The sequence below is a fragment of the Nicotiana attenuata genome, unplaced genomic scaffold (assembly GCF_001879085.1).
Source record: "Nicotiana attenuata strain UT unplaced genomic scaffold, NIATTr2, whole genome shotgun sequence".
Lineage (NCBI taxonomy): Eukaryota > Viridiplantae > Streptophyta > Magnoliopsida > Solanales > Solanaceae > Nicotiana > Nicotiana attenuata.
In genome coordinates this window covers 50211-55114 of record NW_017671964.1, presented here as the reverse complement: position 1 = coordinate 55114, position 4904 = coordinate 50211, and positions in this window count along the sequence as shown.

The window sequence follows — 4904 nt, the reverse complement described above, 5'->3', positions numbered from 1 at the left end:
GAGATCATGGACAGGATAATTCTTCTCATGTACCTTCCACTGCCTAGATGCGTAGGCAATCACCCTACCGTCCTGCATCAATACCGATCTAAGGACAACCCTCGAGGAATCACAATAGACAATATAAGACCCCAAACCAGTAGGCAATATCAAAACTAGAGCTGTAGTCAAAGCTGACTTGAGCGTCTGAAAGCTCTCCTCACACTCTTCCGTCCACTGGAACGGAGCACCCTTCTGGGTCAGCCTGGTCATAGGTGCTGCAATAGATGAAAACCCCTGAACAATTCGACGGTAATAGCCAGCCAAGCCTAGAAAACTACGGATCTCTGTAGCTAAGGATGGTCCGGGCAAACTCTACACTGCCTCCACTTTCTTCGGATCCACCTGAATACCCTCACTCGAAACCACGTGACCCAAGAATGCCACGGAATCCAACCAAAACTCACATTTCGAGAACTTAGCATATAGTTTCTTCTCTCTCAAAGTCTGGAGCACTGTCCTCAGGTGCTGCTCATGATCTTCCCACTCCGGGAATATACCAGAATGTCATCAATAAAGACAATGACGAATGAATCAAGATATGGCCGGAATACACTGTGCATCAAATGCATGAAGGCTGCTGGGGCATTGGTCAGCCCAAATGACATAACAAGGAACTCGTAATGACCATACCGAGTCCTGAAGGCAGTCTTCGGAATATCGGGCTCCTGAATCTTCAACTAATGATAGCCTGAATGCAAGTCAATCTTAGAAAACACACAAGCACCCTGTAACTGATCAAACAGGTCATTAATACGGGGCAAAGGATAACGGTTCTTCACTGTAACCTTGTTCAACTGGCGATAATCAATACACATACGCATAGAACCATCCTTCTTCTTCACAAATAAGACAGGAGCACCCCAAGGTGATACACTGGGCCGAATGAAACCCTTATCAAGCAATTCTTGTAACTGCTCCTTCAACTCCTTCAACTCAGGAGGAGCCATACGGTACGGAGGAATAGAAATGGGCTGAGTGCCCGGCAACAGATCAATGCCAAAATCAATATCTCTATCGGGCGGCATGCCCGGAAGGTCAGCTGGAAACACATCAGAGAAATCCCGTACTACTGGGACTGAATCAACTGTAGGGGTATCAATACTGACATCTCTCACATAAAGCTAGATACGCGTCACACCCCTTCTCAACCATACGCTGAGCCTTAAGGAATGAAATAACTCTACTGGAAGTATGATCTAAGGTACCCCTCCACTCTACTCGCGGTACACCTGGCATAGCCAGCGTCACGGTTTTCGCGTGACAATCAAGAATAGCATAATGGGGCGACAACTAGTCCATGCCCAGAATAACATCAAAGTCTACCATGCTGAGCAATAACAAATCGGCTCTGGTCTCAAAACCACTAAGAGCAATCAAACACGACCGATAAACGCGGTCCACAACAAGAGAATCTCCAACAGGAGTAGAAACATAAACAGGAGAACTCAAAGAATCCCGAGATACGCCCAAATACGGGGCAAAATAAGAGGACACATAAGAATAAGTGGAGCCTGGATCGAATAGAACCGATGCATCTCTATGACAAACCAGGATAGTACCTGTGATGACAGAATCGGAGGCGACAGCCTCAGTACGGGCAGGAAGGGCATAGTATCTGGCCTGGCCTCCCCCTCGAGGGCGACCTCTACCTCCCCGACCTCCACCTCTAGCTGGCTGAGCAGGTGGGGTAGCAACTGGTGCTGTGATCATAGCCTGAGAACTCTGCGGGGCACGCTGTGGCTGAGAAGTCTGTGGAGGTGCAACCCTCCCAAGTCTAGGGCAATCCCTCACCACATGGCGTGTGTCACCACACTCAAAACAAGCTCTGGGAGGACGTGGCGGTTGTGACTGGCTCGGGCCAGGTCTGCTGGACTGACCACTGGAAGCACCCCGTACAGGAGGCGCACTAGATACTGCTGGCGCATAATAAGGCTCCTGAGGTCTGGTAGGAGCTGGAATACCACTGGCTGCTGGAAGAGCTAAATGAACAGGGCGACTCATATAACCCCTACCATGATGACCTGCAGCTGGGGCACGGGCACCAGAATAATGGCCCGACTCTCGAGACCTCTTGACCTCCCTCTCGTATCTATCCCTAGCATGCATACCCTCAATCTTCCTAGAAATGCTCATCACTTGCTGATAAGAAATATCCATCTCCAACTCATGAGCCATGCTAGACCTGATGCTGGGAATAAGCCCCTCAATGAACCGGTGAACCTTCTCGCGAACAATAGAAACCAAAGCTGGTGCATGTCTAGCCAAGTCGGTGAAACGGACAGCATACTCCGAGACAGTCATAGTACCCTGGTGCAAATGCTCAAACTCTGCGCGCCAAGCGTCCCTAAGACTCTGGGGAACATACTCTCTCGTGAACACATCTGAAAACTGAGCCCAAGTCGGGGAAGCTGCCTCATCCGGACTGTCTAACTCATAAGCACGCCACCACTAATAGGCGGCACCTAGAAGCTGGAAGGTAGTGAAGGAAACCCCGCTCGATCCTGATATACCCATGGTACGGAGGATACGGTAGCACTCCTATAGAAATCCAAGAGCATCATTTGAGGCTAGTCTGCTGAATGTAGGAGGCTGATACTTCTTGAACCTCTCAAGCCTCTTCTGCTCCTCCTCTGAAGCTACTGCCCTCTCCTCGGGCTGAGCTGGTGCTACCGGCTGTACAAGAATAATCTCTAGGGCCTGATCAACATGCACTCGCTGCTCAGGAGTGCGGGCGGCGGGAGTCTGTGCTCCTCCCCCGGCCTGGGATGTAGTTGCAGCAAGGGGAAGCAACCCTGCCTGAGCTAGAGTGGTGTACATAGTCATAAACTGCGCCAGAGTCTCCTGGAGTGCTCGAGTAGTAGTAGCAGTAGGCGTATCAGGTGTCTGGACTCCGGCTGGAGCTACTGGTGGCACCACGGTGGCAGCTCACGCGGGTGCTCTAGATGCACCACATGCGCGTCCTCGGCCTCTACCCCGGCCCCGGCCTCTGACGGCTCCAGTAGGGGGAGCGGGTGCCTGATCATCTCGGGTAGCACGTGTCCTCACCATCTGTGAGAGAATAGAAGACAGAGGTTTAGAATTGTAATATCAAAAATCTCGCACGGCAAGGAAATCAAATGAAGTGGAACTTTCCTAACAGTTACATAGCCTCTCGTAGATAAGTACAAACGTCTCCGTACCGATCCACGAGACTCTAATAAACCGGCTTGTGATTCATGACTCCTATGAACCTAGCGCTCTGATACCAACTTGTCATGACCCAAGTTCGCCCTCCGTGAACTCTCGTGATGGCACCTAGTCTCTACAACTAGGTAAGCCTAACAATTTTGGAAAAAGGAACAAAATGCGGAAAACTAATAAAAACTGAAGATAACAAATGTAGAAGTGTCTAAGATGCCGCTCGGCATATACCAATACAAGGTCTCAAAAACTGCTCAATTCCCAAAACCCGGAATCCCATGAATCACAAGCTAAGAGATACATAAAAAAAAGCTCTAACTCCAGAATGTCTATCAACAAGGAAAAATACAGAAGGTCTAAACTAGTACAGAGAATAGAAAGGGACTCCACAGTCTGCGGACGCGGCAGATATACCTCGAAGTCTCTACAAAAATGCCTCGCCTCAATGGAGATAAGATTGAGTGAGAGTACCTGGATCTGCACATGAAAAACATGCGCAGAAAGGGCATGAGTACACCACAGCGGTACTCAGTAAGTGGCAAGCCTAACCTCGGTCGGGTAGTGACGAGAAAAGTCAGGGCCCTACTGAGGTTAAATGAAATACAAGGTATAACAATATAGAATAAGACAGTATAGTTAAGTGCAACAGTAAGGAGTAACACATGATAGAAAGAACAACAGCAGCTATAACAGAGACAAAATAATTACGGAAAGGAATACAACTCACACAGAGATAACAACCGGGGATCTCCCAGGATACCGTCCTGTAGTTCCCAAATATAAATATCCAGTGGATCTCCCGGGTCCAGTCCCACAGTCCAACTCATAATGCGCGGGGATCTACTGGAATCCCGATCCGTAGTCCCAAATGTAAATATCCAGTACTGGGGAATCTACCGGGTGCAGTCCCATAGTTCTAATATAAAAGTGCAGGGGGATCTCCCAGAATACAATTCCGTAGTCCCAAAGTAAACATACAGGGGGATCTCCCGGGATACCCTCCCATAGTCCCAAAGTAAACACACAGCAGCAACACGAAGAATACTCAATTCAATTCAAATTCCATTCAATAGTAAAACAAGTATTTCTACCTAGCATGTTGCACATAATCCACATAAGGCAATTTGAGCAAGTAAATGCTTCCCTAGGCTAATAGCAGGCTTAAATTACACGCAGTATGAACAGGGAAAAAAAAAGGAAATCACATTTATAGTTACTTAAGGAAAATGGATTTTCCACAATTAGCACAAGTACGCACTCGTCACCTCACGTACAAGGCATTTCAATTATCAACAAAACCAAATCCTAAGGGGAGTTTCCCCCATGCAAGGTTAGGCAAGCCACTTACCTCGAACCGGCTCAAAAATCAACCCAAAACTACGTTCTTGCCACGAGTACTCGACTCCAAATGGCCCGAATCTATTCAAATAAATTGCATAATGTAAATAAGACTTCAAGTAACTAATTCAACTAATTAATTCTAAGCTAATACGCGAAATTAGGAAAAATAACCAAAATGCCCTCCGGGCCCACGTCTCGGAATCGGGTAAAATTTACATTTTCAGAATCCTCATACTCTCACGAGTCTAACCATATCAAAATTATCCAAATCCAATGTCAAATTCAAAATCAAAACTCGAAATTTAGGTCTAAGGACTTTCTCCAACTTTTTCCCCAATTTT